The sequence below is a fragment of the Rutidosis leptorrhynchoides genome, chromosome 9 (assembly GCF_046630445.1).
Source record: "Rutidosis leptorrhynchoides isolate AG116_Rl617_1_P2 chromosome 9, CSIRO_AGI_Rlap_v1, whole genome shotgun sequence".
Taxonomy (NCBI): domain Eukaryota; kingdom Viridiplantae; phylum Streptophyta; class Magnoliopsida; order Asterales; family Asteraceae; genus Rutidosis; species Rutidosis leptorrhynchoides.
The window spans coordinates 215,891,511-215,912,822 of NC_092341.1; positions in this window are offsets into that span (position 1 = coordinate 215,891,511).

Consider the following 21,312-nt stretch of genomic DNA (forward strand, 5'->3'; position numbering starts at 1 on the left):
GTCTGTAATGTTAAAATCTTAAAAACTTTGAACTATGTTTATGTATTCAATTACCATTCGACTACTCTTGACGATTCACCAACAATTATGTGTAAATAGAATATGTGATCTGAATATAATTAGTTTTAGAAGAATAAATTTTATAATAGTTATTTGATTAATTTTCAAATGTATAAAAACGTTTTGATTACATAAAAGGAAACAATATTAATTTGTCATAATAAAGCTAAGGATTTAAATTAAATAATATAAATGTTGAGGAATAGGAACATATTAAACTGTAAGATTATTAAAGATATACCATTATCTTTTATTGTTAAAATTTATATAAATTATATAAAACGATTTGAGTGTCACGTCTTCTTTAAAATGAATATAATTTTATAAATATCTAGAACCACTTTTGACAAATTTTTATTGAGTCATTATGATAAGGATAAAGGTTTTAACGTTATCTTAAAATTTAGAATCTTTCTAGAAACCTTTTGACAAATTACAAATGATAACGGTCCGTGATTTAATTAAATAAATATATAAATAACTTGCAACGTGTAACTAAAAATGTGTTTATATATATTTCAAGTTATTTAATAAACGATATTAGTATTTGATTATTGAATCGATTGATATTTAGTTAAGTTAATGTAGGAGAATTTGATGCATGAATAAATTATATCAATTATATGCTTAAAATATAAACGTTATATGATATAATAATTTCTATTATTTAAACGATTCTAAATTGAACTTTAAAATATAATTAGTTCAAAAAACTAAATATTATATTATTAAATAAATAATTTAATTATATATATATATATATATATATATATATATATATATGTGTGTGTGTGTGTGTGTGTGTGTGTGTGTATGTACAAACTATATATATATATATATATATATATATATATATATATATATATATATATATATATATATTACAAGATGATTTAATATAATATTAACTAGATATAAAACATTTTGATTTAAATTTATATTATCATAGTCGATTTATAGAAGCAAATGACCATAACACTTATACGTTCAAGTTACATTTTGAGTGATATAGTTTATTGATAACTTAAGTCTATATTTTGTTAAAGGTACACGTCGCGAAATGTAAAGTACTAGTTTTTTAAGCGTACGAAAATGCGTTCGAGAAATCAGAACAGAGACATAAGTCGAGTGACAACGTACGAGTCATTGGAACTAAAATTACAAGTTAACTATGCATACAAATATAATATAATATATAATAAATTATATAAATTATATATATATATATATATATATATATATATATATATATATATATATATATATATATATATATATATATATATATATATATATATATATATATATATATATATATATATATATATATATATATATTATTTAAAACCGTCGGCAGAATAAGTTAAAACATATGTGAGATGTCTAGACTCCCCATGTGATCGCATGGGGAATGAACTAAGAAGCCATGCGATCACATGGCAGGTGAATTCAGAAAACTTCTATAAATGCAATCGATTTCTGGTTCCAGTCACACACACATATCACTCTATCTCTCTCTGTTAATTATATTCATATTTATTATTATTATTATTATTATTATTATTATTATTATTATTATTATTATTATTATTATTATTATTAATATTATTATTAATCATATTATTATTATTAGTATTATTAGTAGTATTATACATAAAATACTACGACGAAGTCATGAGTGAATTATTTCAAAACGAGTTTTCGAGCGGGATAGAGCTAACGAAATTATGGGTTATAGCTATGGAGGTTATGGGTATTGTTCGGGGGTATGCTCGTGAGGTCAATCTAGTGTTTATCGTCTCCGTTGCGTCTATGTACTTTCCTGCAATATTGAATCATAATATTGATACGTGAGCACTCATAACTTAACTTTTATATAATAATAGTGTATCCCTGATTAGTGCTCGAGTATATAGGATTATGCATGCTTGTATGTTTTATTTCATCCTTATATAGTTTATGATAAATCATGAATTTAATACATATAATACTAATATAAGGTTTATGATATGCATGTCGCTGGAAAGCTGTCGAAAAATTATTAACTTTTCATTTAGAAGTCGTGCGCTTCCGGTGAACGGATTTAAAGATATGGTCAACCGTTAACTCTATTATTATTATTATTATTATTATTATTATTATTATTATTATTATTATTATTATTATTATTATTATTATTATTATTATTATTATTATTATTATTATTATTATTACGATCATCGTTATCGTTATCGTTATCGTTATCGTCGTTATTATCGTCATTATTATTATTATTATCTAATAATTAATATTATTATTATTATTATCATTATCGTTATTAATATAAGTATTATCATTAAAAATTGTTATTGTTATTACTATCGTTATTATCATTAAGGTTATTATCAATATTATCAATATTATTATTATTATTATTATTATTATTATTATTATTATTATTATTATTATTATTATTATTATTATTATTATTATTATTATTTTTATTATTATTACTACTACTACTAAAATAATTAATATTTTTTTAATCAAAACTATCATTTTATTATTTTTATCGTTATTATTATTATTATTAAAAGTATCATTAATATTAAAACTATTATTTTTATTAAAATTATCATTTTAATAGAAATATCATTATTATTATAATATATCATTATTATTATCATTTTAGTATTATTATTATTAAAAATTATCATTTTGAATAAAATTTTTATTTTTATTAAATATTATTATTATTACAGTTAATAATAAAAAATATCGTTATTATTAAAATTATCATGATTAGAATAATCATTTTATTATAATTATTATCATCATTAGTAAGTATAAATATTGTCATTATTATTAGTAGAATAATAATAATAATAATTATTATTATTACAAAATAATACAATTTTTGTTATTATTATCAATATTATTTTATCAAATAAATATGTAAAACAAAGATATTTTTACCACACGTAACATAATTACATTAATAATACATACCACTATATTTTTATGATATTAAGTGAACTTTATAAATTTTATTACTTAAGATATATAAAAGTATATTTTTATCATATATACATTTTAATATAAAGTTTTATTAATAAATGACTTTTATCATTTACTTTAATAAAATCTGTTAAATATATTTAAATAAATAAAACGACTATATTTAGGTTATAATAAACACGTATAAATTTTGGAAATCATTTTGAGTCAAGTTGACTTTTGCATGATAGCTCGAGCATTAGGATTGTGATACACTATGACTTGAACTAAATTGTTAGACATATATTGACTAACATTTAAATATATAATTAATATAGGTTCGTGAATCCGAGGCCAACCTTGATTTTGTTTAATGCCGTCATATGTATTTTTACTACGAAATATAGTATCGTGAGTTTCATTTGCTCCCTTTTTAAATGCTTTTGCAATATATATTTTTGGGACTGAGAATACATGCGCTGTTTTATAAATGTTTTACGAAATAGACACAAGTAATCGAAACTACATTCTATAGTTGGATTATCGAAATCGAATATGCCCCTTTTTAGCTTGGTAGCCTAAGAATTAGGGAAATGACCCCTAATTGACGCGAATCCTAAAGATAGATCTATGGACCTTGACAAGTCCCATTCGGGTTACGAATGCTTTAGTACTTCGATTTATCATATCCGATGAGAGTCCCAGAATGATGGGGATATTCTATATGCATCATGTGAGTTCGGTTATCTAGTGTTCACCATATGAATGATTTTTATCTCTATGCAGTGCGAAATGCCTGATATGAGATGATGTTTATGATAAATGGAAATAAAAATCTTGTGGTCTATTAAATTAATGGAAATGATTGTTTATGATAAACTAATGAACTCACCAACCTTTGGTTGACACTTGAAAGCATGTTTATTCTCAGGTATTAAAGAAATCTTCCACTGTGCATTTGCTCATTTTAAAGATATTACTCGGAGTCATTCATGGCATATTTCAAAAGACGTTGCATTCAAGTCATTGATTTCATTAAAGATTATGATTAAGAAAATGACAGATTAGGTTATTTATAGTTAGAAATTATGAAATGGTATGCATGCCTACCAACTTTCGATGAAATGAAAGTTTGTCTTTTAAAATGAATGCAATGTTTGTAAAATGAATCATATAGAGGTCAAATACCTCGCGATGTAATCATATGTTATTGGATTTGTCCTTATGGATTAGGATGGGTCGTCGCATTACTCAAGTGTTTAAGGTGCCCTAATCTAAGTGTATTGTCGCTCAGAAGCCAGTCATGTAACAGTTTTCATTATAGGCTTGTTAAAGCATCGATATCTCCACCGGCTAAGTAAGGACGACAATGATCTTCTTCCTAGACATTCTTTCAAGAGGAAGACGGGTTGTAGGGTTGGTTGGCGGAGAGTTTATGGAAAGGTGAAAGGTATTTGGATCTTTTGACTTTTTAAAGAGAATTGATAGATTTTGATTCTTCAGAGTATCCTTTTATGGATAAAAAAGGCTTTAATTTCGCGATGAGTTCTTCGAAAGATGCGAATTTTGCTAAGACTTTTGTTTAGAATTTTTCTTGGATCTTCCGACAATCCTTCTTTGGGAAACTTCTCGAGTTTTTCTTGCCTTTATTCTAGAGACTTTGCTCGTTCACATTCATTTTTTTTGGCATACCCTTTTCTTCATAACTTTTGTCTTTTGTTCCTGGTGCCTAGAGAGGAAGCGATAATTCACCAAAAATAGGTCTTTGACCTATCAAAAACAATCGGGGGTTCAGAAACTTTTAACAAGTGCTTTTGAAGTGAATTTGATCGATCTATCTCTTTATTGATCTTTGGATCTTTTGAAAAGCGGAAAAGGAATGAAGGTGGATGGGTAGTGTATTTTAGTATTGAATTTGGGGTGAATATTTTCTGATTCATCAACTCTTTGGTGTGAGTCGGTCGATTTTAAATGCGTGGATTGGAAACGAAAATAGATGGTTTCTGTCTTCTCTATTCAGAATGATTTTGGAAGGAGTATCGCACCTACACAACGTATGGTGCTTACTAAGCATTGACCTTGAAACATATGTCAAAACCAAGTTCTAACTCAAACTGTACACCGACACGCTCATCAATTGAATTAACGAAGTACTGTAGATTGGATGGTTCGTACAGGTACTTTGGATCCAAGAATTCCTTACTTTTTGGGGAGTAGGGGTCGTGCTTGGTCATGCGTAGCCTTTTTACACATTTATTTGAAAGAAATATTTTGACATAAATCATGAGTTTTGGCTTAATCGTTCCGTTCTAGTGAATGTTCCGAAAACTGATATCTAGCAATTTTATAAAATCTTTTGGATAAAAACTAGGTAAGAATTTTTCGAATGCTAATTACTTTTTAGATAAAAGAAGTTTTTTCAAAATTTTGGCCGTTTTACGGTTACTTGTTCTTAAACCTTTACCCAATACCCCACACTTAGAAGAACACTGTCCCTAATACCCAATACCTCACACTTATAAGAACATTGTCCCTAATGTTCCCTAAAATAGAGTATTTTAATACTTTGATAAATTAAGGACAATATTTTCCAGAATTTCTAAGTTTGTTGCGGGTACAACCTCACACTTAGATATTTTAGTGTGTAATAATTGAAAGAGGTTTGAGGACAGATTACTTCCCTACAGTCAAGTTATCCTCCTAGTGTTGGGCTTTCCTATGGTTAGGCTATGCTCCTAGTGCTGGAAAGGACCAGTCTCTTTGATATGATTTTGCATGAAGAACAAAAGAGAGTAGCATTTCCACTAGATATATATTTTTATACAATACTTTTATAATAAAGATAAAGACAATATTAAAAGAAAGGGGTCTACGAAATATTGTCCTGGCGTGTTTGTAGAGTAGCGTTTGCGAAGTATCCAAAAGATCCGAAGATGTCCTCCTTGTCCTCAAGTCTTGGTAAGTCCTCAAGTGGTTGTCCCGCGTGCAACTCAGGGCCCAACAGTGTGTCAAAACATAGATCTGATGGTATCTCTAGGTGTGAGAGATTCAGGAATGGCTCCTCATCAGGGATGTTTCCAGTAATTTCAAAGACCTGAGCCATAGGTGGCTCTACTGAAAGAGGGACTGTGACTAGATGGAAACCCTCCGGTAACTCATGGATAAGAATTGTCTCAATAACTAGAGTAGGTGGAGCAGCTGAAGGAGGCGGTGTAATATGAGTAGCAAGAACGGGAGCGACTGCTTAGGTTACGGACTGAATTGAAACTGCAGTAGAGCGTCTAGGAGTAACTTGACGTATAGGTGTAGTACAACGCGCTAATCTGAATGAGGAAGGGCCTAGTGTACTTCGGGGCATTCCTTCACGATGAAGATATGCTCTGTTTCATCCTAGTTTATTGGATGTGTATACCCATGTTTCAGTGATAGGAGTCCTATTTGGAAACGCATCAAAGGACTAATTGAAAATTAATTTTTCTTTAGTTCTTCAAGTCCGGATTCCTGGATACCAGAAAGACACCAAATTCTCCTTTAGGTGCTTCAACTGCGGAATAGGTAGAAGGAGCTGGTACGGAAAAACCTTATGTATAAGGTTCGAAATGGTGACTCACGTGACTCTAATGGCTCTGGATGCTCAGCGGGTCTAGAGGCTAAACGCCTAGAGCGTCGTACTGGAGGAGCTGGTGGTGCCGTACTGATATCCTCATCAACACTCTCTAAAATCAAACATCTCGGGCCTAGCTGTCCTGACGTAGGCCTGTGCTGGTCTATACTACTCTCTGAAAGGTAAACCCTGGGAGTCCTCCTCCTGCGGATGGGTATGTTGTGGAAGCTATTGAACTTGGCATTTTGCCTGGATACATTTCAACAAACTAGTAAGTACTAAGTGCAAGTATGGTTCTTAGGTTTAGTGCACAGTAAAATAAATCGTAGACTAAAATAAATTGAAACGGGAAAATAAAGTGAAAAGGATAAGCAAGGGGTGCCTCCCAAGAGCGCTTTGTTTATAAAGACGTTACAGCTCGACTTCTTTTGGCATGTATCCAAAATGGATCAAGGGAGAAGAGATATTCCTCCCTATTGTGGTCTTTTAGATAAGCTTTCAACTGGTGGCCATTGACTTTGAAATTTTCGGTAGGTCCCTTCTAATTCTACGGCTCCATGCGGAAAAATGTGTATTACTTTGAATGGTCCACTCCCCCATGATCTGAATTTACCAGCGAATTTCTTGAATCGAGAATTGAAGAGTAGAAATTTATCTCCAGGGGCGAACATTGTTGGTATAATTTTTGCATCGTGTGTCAGCTTTGTTCGTTCTTTGTAGATATATGATGTCTCGTATGCTTGGTCTCTTAATTCAGCGAGTTCATTCATCTGCATCTTTTGATGCCTAGCGGTTACTGAAGGATCGAGGTTACAGGTTTTCAGTGCCCAGAGAGCTTTGTATTCGAGTTCTAGCAGAAGGTGACATGCTTTTCCATAGAACATGCGGTAGGGTGTAGTTCCTAGAAGATTCTTGTAAGCAGTCCGGAATGCCTACATAGCATCATCTAGTTTCTCGGCCCATTTATTTCCATGATGGCCGACGGTTCGTTCTAGAATTCTTTTGAATGCTCTGTTAGTGACTTCTGCCTGCCCATTGGTCTGTGGATGATAGGCAGTGGACATCTTGTGGGTAACTTTGTATTGTTGCATCACCTTCATGAATTGAGTATTACAGAAGTGTGTGTTACTATCATTTTTTATTGCGCGGGGAGCTCCGAATCGGCAGAAGAGTATTTTCAGGAAATTGGTGACGACCTTGGCATCATTAGTTGGAAATGCTTGTGCTTCGACCCATCTGGAGACGTAATCTACTGCTACGAGGACGTATGCTTTCCCATTAGATTTGGGGAACGGCCCCATAAATTCTAATCCCCATGTATCGAAGATTTCCCAAGCTTGGATATTAGTCCGAGGCATCTCATTCTTCACAGAGATAATCCCTTATCTTTGGCAAGCGTCGCAACGCTTTACAAGCTCTTGTGCATCTTGAAATATAGTAGGCCAATAAAATCATGAATCGTAGACTTTTCTTGCGGTTAAGTTTGCTCCATGATGACCTCCAGTTGGTCTGTGATGACATTGGTGAAGAATTCCTGTTGCTTGTTTCTCATCTATGCATCTCCTGATTATCTGATGAGGTCAAATTCTGAATAGGTACGGATCTTCCTAGTAGTAAAACTTTGCATCCCTGAAGAAATTCCTTTTTCGAGATGTGCTCATTCCTTTTTGCACTACTCCGGTAAATAGGTAGTTGGCTATGTCAGAGTACCAAGGGGTATCAGTGAATTGTGAACCTATTTTGGCTTGTCCTAAGCTCATAAGTTGTTCTTCCGGAAATTTGTCTCTAATATCTTGTTCAACAAGTTGTTCCATCGCCGGATTCTCCAAGCAACTAAGATGATCTGCTGTGACGTTCTCTGCTCCTTTCTTATCTTTAATCTCGATATCAAATTATTGAAGGAGTAAGATCCATCTTAGGAGTCTTGGTTTAGCATCTTGCTTAGTAAACATATATTTTAGGGCTCAATGATATGTGTAAGCTGTAGTTGTGGATAGGATGAGATAGGAACAGAATTTGTTTAAGGCGAAAACTACTGCTAGCAGCTCCTTTTCCATAGTGGTGTAATTCTCTTGAGCTCCGGTTAAGGTTTTGCTGGCGTAATACATTGGATGGAAATGCTCATATTTCCGTTGTCCTAGTACAGCTCTAACTGCGAAGTGACTAGCGTCACACATAATTTCGAAGGGTAAGCTCCAATCGGGGAGCTATCATGATGGGTGCATGTGTGAGTTGTTCCTTCAGATAGTTAAATGCTTGAACACATTCTTCATTGAAGACAAACAGAACTTCCTTTTCTAGGAGATGAGTAATAGGTCGTGTGACCTTTGAAAAATCTTTGATAAAACGTCGGTAAAATTCGGCTTGTCCAAGGAAACTCCTCACAGCTTTTACTGTGGTAGGTTCTAGAAGCTTGGTTATAGTTTCAATTTTAGCCTTATCGACTTCTATTCCTGTCTTTGATATCTTATGTCCTAAAACTATTCCTTCTTTGACCATGAAGTTACATTTTTCCAATTTAGAACTAAGTTCAAATCTTCACATCGGGTGAGCATCTTGTCAAGGTTAGAAAGACATGACTCAAAGGTACTACCGAAGACATAGAAGTCATCCATGAAGAATTCCATGCAACGTTCGATCATGTCATGGAATATAGTTACCATACACCTCTGAAATGTAGCAGGTGCATTGCACAACCCAAAGGGCATGCGTCGGTAGGCAAATGTTCTATAAGAAGAGGTGAAGGTTGTCTTTTCTTGCTCCTTAGGATCGAGGGGAATTTGAAAGTAGCTGGAAAAACCGTCAAGGAAATAATATAACTCATTTCCTGATAGTCTTTCCAATATTTGATCAATAAATGGAAGTGGGAAATGAACTTTCTGGGTTGCATCATTTAATTTACAATAATCTATGCAAACCCTCCAACTGGTGACCTCCCATGTTGGAATAAGCTCATTATTCTTATTTTTGATTACGGTCATTCCTCCTTTCTTGGGTACCACCTGAACAGGACTTGCCCATGGCGAATCGGAAATAGGATAGATCAGACAGGCGTCCAGAAGTTTGATTACTTCTTTCTTGACGACTTTTTAAATCATTGGATTGACCCTTCTTTGCCTCTGAACTGATGGTTTGAAATCATCTTCCATGAAAATCTTGTGGGTGCAATAGTTTGGATTGATCCCTTTTATGTTAGAAATCTTCCAAGCAATTGCTTTCTTATGTGACTTCAGAACCTTAATCAATTCTGCCTTCTCATGTGGCTTGAGGTCTTTAGAAATGATTACAGGGAGTTACGATTCTCCTTCTAAGAATGCATACTCCAGATGTTCGGGTAATTTCTTTAGCTCTAATTCCGGAGGTTCCTCGATAGACGATTTCATTCTTGCTATTTCCTTTCTATCTAACGAGTCATACTTCTCCTGGAATTCTGATTCCGCTTCCTTAATAACGGTCACTGATGCTATTTGTTCTTTGGTTCTGGAAATTGTCCTTCTTAATGCTTCGTCTTCAGAAAATTCTTCTTTAGTTTCGAAGGTCGGTACAGGAATTTCGTCACAGTCCTCATTTAACTGTGGTTCCCTGAATACCTGAATGAAATCCGTTTCTTCATTCGGTCTTCTCCTTAACATAGGTAAGGGAATGCCTTGACCTAGCGGTGCTATATGGATAGTTTTGCCGATAAAGTTACTTTCGGAAAGGGGAGATTTACATTGAGCAGGATCTATGACTGAATGGTTATCGAGATTTCCTTTAGGAGGTGTAAAGAACAGATCCTTAGAAATTTGATCTTGATTGCATATATCCATGGTATCCTCAAGATATTCATTGATGATTTCTTGAAAAGAATCACGAGGTTGAGATCTTCCTCTTGAGGGTGGATCCCTGAGTCGGTTGACATTGAATGTGACTTCTTCATTTCCAACTCTTAATTTCAGTGATTTCTCGTGTACATCAATTATGGCTTTGGCAGTATTCAAGAATGGTCTGCCGAGTATGAGTGGGACCTTAATGTCTTCCTTAATATCCATAATGACGAAATCAACGGGAAATGCAAACTTATCCACTCTGACTAGGACATCTTCAGCTATTCCTCGAAGAATCTTAACTGATCTGTCCGCGAGTTGGATAGTAATTCTGGTAGGTGTTAAGTCATTAAGTCCTAGCTTTTTGAATAATGAATAGGGCATTAGGTTTACAATGGCTCCCAGATCTGCTAATGCATTGCTGATTTTGACATCTTGCAAGTAGCAAGGTACAGTGAATCTTCCTGTATCTCCTAACTTAGGGAGAATACCATGTTGTAATACTAATGAATATTCCTCACTAAAGGGTAAGCTAACTATCTCTCTTAATCTCTCTTTGTTTGAAAGTAATTCTTTGAAAAATTTAGCACAGTTTGGCATTTCTACTAAAGCATCTACTAGTTGTACACTTAAATGCAAGTTTTTAATAATATCCCAATACTTAGCGAATTGCGCTTCTTGCTTTTCCTTCCTAAGCCTACCTGAAAAGGTATGCGGGCTCGTAGAATAATTTCCGGAGCTTTAGGAGATATAGGTTCCACTGGATTGACAACCGGGTCAATTGGCATAGGTTCCGTATCAGAAACATTTTGTATGGGTATATTAACAGTTGTTTCCTTCCCACCTCTAGTTACTACTAGAGTATCAAACTCACTACACTCTGTTTCAACTTTAATGGTTAATCGTTTAAGAGTAAGCTAAAAATTTGTTATTAGTTCTTCAAAAGTCTTTATCAAAGCATCAAATTTTATTCTGGCATTCTATGACTTGAAGATTTATCGTATATTTCTTTGTCATAAAGTCGACTAAAATTTTCTTAGAGTGGAGAGTAGGTTAGTGTAATGGGAAGATTATATTAGAGTCCGAGCTATTTTGCTGTTTATATGTCCATCTAGGGTAAGGATACCTTAGACTGGTTCTAGTAGCATCGGGACTTTTAGAAATTGATAAACTTTGAAAAGTGAGGGTGAGATCTTGTAACCTGGTTTCTAGCACTTTTACCGTTTGAGCGAATATGTCATCCTTCTCAGCAGCTTCATTGCTCCAATCTTTCTGTTGTGCAGCTATTGTTTCTAAGAGATTCCATGCTTCATCTGCCATTTGTGACATGAAATTGCGTTGCGAGGCCATGTATAGGAGAGACTTATCAATATATATATATATATATATATATATATATATATATATATATATATATATATATATATATATATATATATATATATATATATATATATATATATATATATATATATATATATATTATGTCTGCCCGAATTAAGAAATGATTCGGACATCTTTTAAGCATCATCTTTAGTCTATTACATGCTAGACACAATGAATCATTTTCTTTTTGAGAAACGTTTGTGATGTCATTTCTTAAATAGGTTTGTAGGGAAGGTGGATAAAATTTGTTCAAAAACTTTGTGGCTAATTCTCCCCATGAATGTATTGAATTAGGTTTAAGCTCATAAAACCATGTTAAAGCGTGTGTAGACAAAGAATATTGGAAATGGTGAAGTCTCAAAATGTTTTTCTCGTTTTCTTCCTTCTTAAAAGAGCCAACCTGACTGATAAAATTATTTAGGTGAAAGTTTGGATCGTCAGTTGGAAATCCTTGAAATTTACAGATCATACTGACCAAATTGATCATATGTGAACTGATTTCAGGGATCCCTTCGGTTCCTAAAGTGATTGGTCCTTCTCTTTCTTCTAAGCATGACTTTTGCATAAAAGCAAGGGTGATTTGTTTTTCCATTTTTCTAGAATTTTTGTTTAAAAATTGGAAACGTAACTTTTAGAAAATATTAATTAACTAAAAGGATCGATAATTTAATTAAAACAATTATTCTTGAAATTCGGTCGCAAACCTTATCGGATATTCCAATTGATAGGGTTTCTTACAGATTACTTCGTACCTAAGTAGCCAGATCGACTACGAAGAGGCAGGATCCTTTTGGTTCCAATATAATTAGAGACTGTTCGGAAAATCCAACAACCAGGTCCGTGTATAATTGTCTTTCTTAGACACCACCAAATAGAACTCTTGTCTGTTTAAAACCTTTCTTAATCAAAATATTCGATCCTCGGCAGCGGCGCCAATAAATCGGTCACTATTATGATATGTCTAAACTTGACTGTTTATTTATGCGGTGTCGTAGGTCACACGGTGACAGCATAAACTTATCAACAGGGTTTCCTCTTTCTCTTATTTATATTTTGTGGGGCCTAAATTCACTTTGAACTTCTAAGGTAGAAGGTGTAAGTTAACCTAGGTTTGTGTTTTTGAATGGTTTAACGAATTGAAGATCAAGTGGATATTTGTCTTTGGTTAAATTACCTAAATGGAAGATAGTAGTTGGTTTTAAGCTAATAATCCTAATTACAAAAAGGTAAAGGTGATGGAGGGATATCCCAAGTATGCAGATCAGGGAGATGTTGACCAAAATATCAGTTTGGACTAGGGAAAGTTAATTATGTTTATGTTAAAGCTATGATTAGAATAGTGTAGATCTGGTTGGATAAGCCACCTACACATACCTACTTATCTCTAGACTCTCTAATTTCTCGTTGAGCAGTGAAAAGTATGTCATTTGGTTGTATAATTGAAAGGTAACTATACCTCGGAGGTTATCCTTAGTAAAACAGTAGGTTTATTAGTAAGTTAGGTTATAATCTTAACCCTCGTTATCAGTTTAGGTAACTGAATAACAACGTATCGTGTTGATTGAACACTGATCACAAATGAAAGGAGTCTGTCGGGTCAAGTTGACAAAACATTAATATAAACTAACAACCATTTTATCATACTAATGAGATCATACTAATCTAAACATTATACAACATTACAGTTGATGTAATGAAAGTAAAGCAGATAGAAACCTAATAGATACCTGAAGCAGTTGATATGACTTAATTTTAGAGCAACAATCAAACAAGAACATGCAATAGGTTTGGGTCATACAGTTAATGCACTAACTAGATCTTAATATCTCATAAGAGGTCTCCTAGGAATAATCAATAGGCATACTAGGTCATTCATGTCTCAATTCCTAAATTTCGTGTCTTAAAAGCGCATTGGATTCCTCTCGGGAACTCCGGTCATACCGAGTTCATAGAATCTTCAGGTACAGTATAACCAGGGATCTTAATCCTATGAAGTAGCTAAGTTCATATAGGTGGATAAGTCCTGATCACAACCTATGTTGGTCAATCCTTAAGACGGTTGCATACAAATCTATCGGGGTCACAAATTCAGTATAACAACAGTAATCGTACTTATTTAACATAACTACGCTAACCCAAACTTCTATCATGGCAACATACAGATTAATTAAGCTAACATGGCAATATCGGGACACATCTTTAAACATAAATAATAACAAAACATGTTTAATTAATAAGACAAGCATTTCCGATAAAAACCTGAAAAGGCCGAAGAAATCTGCCCGATCAATCACACACCGGGCACATAAAACGGGCTAGGCAACCGCCTTGCCAGGCACCGGGCACCCACGCCGGCCTGTGGTACCATCTTGGCATGCCGGCTTGCCAGCCGGCTCCAGTCATTTCCATTTCAATTTAAAGACCACTTGGCATCCAATTTCCACACACCTCTTCACTCTCTCTCTCTCTCTCTCTCACTACAATACACTTTCTCTTACTAGAAGCTTTCAAGACCTTCTCATCTCCGAGCGGGAAATTAAGTACCCAGAGGCGAACACCGAAGATTGTAATTGGAGCGATCTTGAGGATGTCAGCACTTGTAATGGTCCAAATCTCGTCTATAAATGGTGAACGCCTTCCTTAACTTAATGAAATTACTTTGTTATTTTAAATAGCTTTCATCTTGCATGCTTGACTATCTGTTACAATTGTTTATTATATGTTGCATATCTTATCTGAAACATGTACTATTGTTATGCTGAAACCTTGTCGGGTTTAGAAGTCTAATTTACGGACCACCCTTTCCATTTACTCACGTGGCTATAACCTAGTATTAGGACCTGATCAATCTTAGAATACAAGGTAAGTAGTTATGTGTGCTTAACATCACAATAGGGAAATAATACCTACGTACGGATAATCACTTATCCGTCAAAGAAGAGCTGCCCACTTAGGTTGTGATTAGAGTAGGTAACATAGAGTTCAGTGAACACTGACTTACTTAAAAGCATGATTCACATCAGAAGCAATATTGTAGAGATATTGTAAGATGATCCGGGGTTGAGTAATTGATCACAAAGGAGAGACCTTTAACCCAACTAATAGTACCTTTAGATATTTAAGATTGCACATCTGTTAATGTTAATGCATAACATAGTATTAAGTGAAGAAACGTTACTGTAGTTAAACCAACTAGGATTAAGAAAAGCTGAGACTTTCCTTTAGGGATATACCACTTTATTCATGTACCTGGGATTTCTTCCTCAAGGTTGTTTAAACCCGTTAAGGTTAATGTTGGGAGTAGGGATATCCGTCTTAGCTAGAATCTTCAAAGCCTAAACTCTTAATGACAAATTGATTAGGTTCTTGACCCAATTGATTGAGGTTTAGTGTTCATTCTAGGAAGTTAAACTCTTTTAACAACTCTCCATCAGTATCATTTCTATATACCTATCCCTTTATCTTTATGAATTCATACTACCTTAATTAAGTTTATTCTATCACCACTTGTCATTAGGGTTGACTTTCAAGGCACTTTTATCCCACATTACTAAATAAACATACAAAAATACTAACCTAAGTTATACTTACCACTTACTCGTTTAAAGGAAGACAAGTAGGTGAAATATTGATCAATCCTAGATTATCCAATAAAGGTTAATCAAGGATCGAGTGCAATGAAGGGGTACATTAGATGTCGATTTGGATTTTGGGACCTTATTGTCATATTTCGTTAAGTGCTAAATGATCAACAACCACGTCCCGGTCTTCGTAAATTACCTTAACCAACAAAGATCAAGTCTCGGGCAAACTCACGAGAGAGATCAATATGGCTAGGGCAATTCTTCCAGAATCAACAACCTTAAATGAGAGGTCAAGCTCCCTATTTATAGGTTTGAGACCTACGCAGAAGTAAGATGTACGTGCACTTAGGTATTCCTCACAAGTACTGTGAGAAGCCTACACACTCTTTAATATTCCGCGCAATCTCACCCCGTATGTTCACATTTACCGCGGTTTAATGTCTTGCATCTATTGTCTTTAAGTAGCTTTTCGCACTGCAAATATACATATACATATGCATGTATATGATCAAATATAGCTAGGAATCCCCAACTAAATATAAATAATAAAACCACTGCTCCCTTTTGGTAAATAATTCAGATGTTTTACGACCAAACGACACCGTACAAATAAAACTGCCCATTTTGGTCATATCAAGAGAGGAACAAGTTTTTAGCACTGCTGTCAGGGACATAATTTTTTGTTTATTAAGGTAAATGTTCATTCAGTCAAGATATCTGATATTCTTGAGTGGTGTCTAAGAAAGACAAAATACACGAACTTGGTTGTTGGATTTTCCGAACAGTCTCCAATTATATTGGAACCAAAAGGATCCTGCCTCTCCGTTGTCGATCTGGCTACTTGTTTCAAAAGGTAAATTGATAAGAAACACATATGCTTGATAAACATAGAAGTTTGTCGGTATAGGATTTAGTGTAGCCATTGTAATAGTAAACCTTTTATAAAACTCAAAAACAAAATATTAATTATGGTATTAATTTCTGTAGATTTCAGTTCGAACTTAACCGACTACTAAGAAAGTGCGAAAGGCAGTTGCTCTCCCACAACTTCAGAAATCGAATAAATTTTCCTTTATAAAAACAAAAATGAAATGAGTCTAAATCCTAATGAATCTCATCAAGAATTCATTCTTGATCCTTGTAGTCCAAGAAGCCGGATAACTTCATCCGACTTAGAGATTTCATTGCTTTTACATAAGTTTTACTCAAATGAACCAGGCTTCGACCCTCTTCACGATCCAAAAGGGAGACTCAACCTTAATGAACTCCTTATTATGGAGGATGAAATACGGGAAGAATACCCAACTATTTTCAAATATCCAAGCTTGTTGGAAGATGTTCTAAAAGAGAAACGATACATCGATAACCCAGATGCTCCATTTATTGGAAATCTGTTTAATCCTAACAGAAGGTTAGACGTCTATAGAGAATGTATATGATCAAGTCCCCCCAGTTTATTGTGTTACATTTTTGCAGAAAATTTAAGACAATAAACTCTAAAAAATAAAAATTGTAGCTTCCGTGACCTTCAAAAAGTATTCGCATACCTACATTTCCTTATGCAATTATGCACATCTGTCAAATAAACCATCTGCGTCGTATCATTTATCCTAACGGATATATATTTAGCCGTTGAAATCCTGACGCATTTTAATAGCCATTGATTTGTGATGATTACATGGAAACGGCACTTTGTAACCTTGAGGGTATAAATAGAGGATATGGCCGCATATTTCAAATCTCACTTTCTCTTGCTATTTTCTCTCTCAAAAAAGTGCATTCATAATCTTCATCGCATTCATCAGTTTTCTGCATTTATTGTGCATACTTTCATTTACATAAGAAATTTTACTTCTTATTTTTTATCATGTCTACAACACCCTCTCCATCTGCTTCTTGTCCATCCGTTAATGATTTTGACTCACTCACTACGGATGAAAAGCTTATGTAAATCAAGCTTAATTACCCAATGCTCGATATATTTGAGCCAATCGCACCTGCAGCGGGTGTTAAGGCTAACAATCCACCAAAGAATTATTTTGCTATTTACGAAACCTCTCTCTTTTTGGGCAACCTTAGGTTCCCTCTTACAGACTTTTTCTTAAGTGCGTGTCAATTATTCGCAGTGAGCCCTGGACAATTTCATCCCAACGCGATTGCAAAGCTTATTCTTTTCAAAATGTATTGCAACGCGATTAACAGACCAGTCTCATTAGATGTATTTCGTAAATTCTCCACCATTCTTACACATGACTCAAGTTGGTTTACACTTAACTGCAGCAATGGAGTGATGGACACTCCTAAAGAGAACGTTGGCAATTGGCAACAATCTTTCTTTTTTGTCAAGAAAACTGCCCTTTGTGAGTATCAAAACATCGATACTTGGGCAACCGCATTTGCAAAGAACAGTAAAGATCGCGTTGATCTTGATGAGTATCAACCAGAAACTTTAAAGCTAGTTACCAATGCGCGCTTACAGATTCGCCCATACCGGATTGTACCTCTTCACGTTGGCAGAATTTCCACTCATTGGCTGTGGCCCAATCAAATAGGCATCTTCAAAGATGCAGATGGTGATGGTATGCTCTCATTATTTTACCATGTATTTGTAATTTACGCATATGTTTATCACTATTAACACATTTGCGCTATTTTCGCAGAGATTTCTCTCGCAAATCTAATGCGCGAAAAAGATATTAAAGGATTCACCTCATACCGTCACACTCTAGAGGATGATAATGAAGCCACCGATATTGAGGAACCATTGATAAACACTAATATCATTCCTGATGGCCATGAAAAAGGCAAACTCAAAAGCACCACAACTAATCCATCAACGACGACAAAGAAGCGCGCTAAACGCGCAACCCGTGAAGAATTTGAAGAGGGTATGCAAATTACTTACTCATGCTTTTGTACTTGTTCACAACTAATCCATCAATGATGGCAAAGAAGCGCGCTAAACGTGCTACCCGTGAAGAATTTGAAGAGGGTATGCAAATTACTTACTCATGCTTTTATACTTGTTCATTGCATTCGTACCGCGTTTATTTAATGACATTTTTATTGAATATTTTTGTGCATAGCCTATTGATCTTACCAAGAGTTCTCAAGAACAAGAGGGACCTCAATTCAACATATCCCAAGAAATTCCTGATGATGTTTTTGGCAAAAATTTTACACTAGCTAGTCCGATCACATCTGTAAAATTTAACCATCTCCGCGAACATGTTGATATTGACCGAGAGACAGCCGCAGACCAGATCAAGCAACTTGGTCACGCAGTCCCTGAAGACATTCTTGCGGAGCTGCAAAAAGTTGATGAAATGATGGAAAGCGCTAGAGTGCAGAATTTATATTCTGCAGTTTGTTTCTTAGTTGACGACGTTCACCGCCGCGACAACTTAGTTAATGAAGTTGAGATTCAAACTAATGCAACAAAGCAGGCTAGCAAAAAAGCTTCTCAACTTGAAAAAGAGAATGCGAAATTAAAGAAAGAACTTGAAGCTGCTTAAACCACACTTAAAGCTTCTGAGGCTCAAGTTACTACTCTTATAATTGCTGCAGAATCTCAATCTCAGTTTCTAACCGCAGGCGATCAATTTAAGTAGCTTGTTGCCTACTTACCTGAACTTGGTCATAAAATTATGGACTCCAAACCTGTTACTGAAAAGTTTCAATCATATCTCAACGCGATTAAACTCCGCGAATGCTGCGAGTTTTTGGCGACAATCTCGACTACGTATGGTATTGGTGCACCATATCCAGAGTTGATTGAAAAGGAAATCTGCGACATAGAGGTTGCAAAGGATATTTACACAGAAACCGGCAAGGCGATAGAGCGTATTGATATTCCTGAGCTTGTCGCGTTCAGCAGACAAGAAGATGTTACTTTTAAGGATGTTGCGGATTTAAAATTGTAACTTTTTAGCTATTTCGCAATTAACTTTGCGTTTTATTTTGTAACCCATAACCGCCAGCTTGCGCGGTTTTTGTCAATGTTAATATTTTCTATCAGTTGCAACTGTTTACTTTTATAGCGCTTAAGTACTTTATCAATATTCATAATTACTAGCATTGTACTTTACAATTTCATTGCTTATTATTGTACACATAACAAGCAATTACTTATGTGAAACAACCTGTTTACACGTGCTCATACACATTATGAATCTTCTAAGTCTGCCGAAACAATCCTTAGGCAAATATGTGTTTTATGCGAAGCATCCAAGTATTGCTAAGTCAAATACTTTGGGAAAATTACAAGTACCAATCTTTTCGCATACACTTTTTCAATTATTTAAATGAAACAATAAGTGGGCTTTACCATCACTTACACAATTGCTAGCTTGTTACATATATAGTGTTTTCAAGTTAACAAGTTTCACACAAGCATATTTTGTCGATCATTATTTATTTCGCACATGATAATAAATGCGATTTTGCAATAGCTATTTACTTCAATAGCATTATTTTCATAAGATCAATTGCATACTGAACCTTATTATAATTCTGCATTAAGTGGGTTTTCCATCACTTTATGCTGTATTTATTAAATTGTTCCCTTATTTCATGAAACTGACATGCAAAACTTGCCATGCTTGGTATGTATCACTACCGCAGTTTACGCAATATAATTTTGCATGCGTATAATGACATCAATATAGAAGTAAAAAACTTTCCTTATTTATTCACATATGTGTATTTAACACGTAGAATACATTGCCCGAATACATTTGCCATATTCTATAATGATCACTTCTAAACGATAGTATTCTTCAACAAATACTATGACCGTTCACACTAACAACATTTGCGTTACGACATTTCATTTGAACTTCAGATTTTTTCGATCAAAATCATTTGATCACCATCACATCTGCATTCGTCACAACAACATGGCCTTCTGTTCTAATATTTTCATTCACCATTATGGATGCACATAATGGTTCTGAAACCACAGATGTAACCGTCGTAATGCCTTTGGAAGTTGCAAATTTACCATGCCATGAATTGTTGAGGAAACTATACCCAACTTACATACAGTTGTGCGCCCTAGAAGAAGATTATAATGCGATACAGTGTTCATGACATACAAGTTTAAAAAATCCTTTTGCACTAACATTACATTTCGCTCATCCAAGATTTCAATTTCTAACTCCAATTGCCCTATAGGCCACGCGGATTCACCTGAAAATCCTGACAAAGACATTGTGGTTGACTTGAGTTTCGATTGAATACCTTTTGGCAGTTTACGAAAACATTGATTGTACATAACATCAACACTACTTCCAGTGTCCAATGTACTTTCATCACTTGTATACCAGCTCCCGCAATCCTGCACGATATTACTATTGGCTCTTCCAACAATTCGCAGTCTTTTATTGAGGTAAAATTTATAGGCTCAAGCTGCCATTTTTCATATTCTTCAAAAGGTTTTTGCTTCTACACATCACCATTAATATTCACCATATTGATCTAACGACCCGCCCTAATCCATCTGGACGAATACATTACATTTAGTTACATCGCGAGGTACTTGACCTCTATATGATACATTTTACAAACATTGCATTCGTTTTTAAAAGACAAACTTTCATTAAATCGAAAGTTGACGGCATGCATACCATTTCATAACATATCCAAACTATAAATGACTTAATAATAATCTTGATAAACTCAACGACTCGAATGCACGTCTTTTGAAATATGCCATGATTGACTCCAAGTAATATCTTTAAAATGAGCAAATGCACAGCGGAAGATTTCTTTCATACCTGAGAATAAACATGCCTTCAAGTGTTAACCAAAAGGTTGGTGAGTTCATAGGTTTATCATAAAAAAATAAATTTCACCATTTTGATAGACCACAAGATTTAAATGCTGCATGGTACAA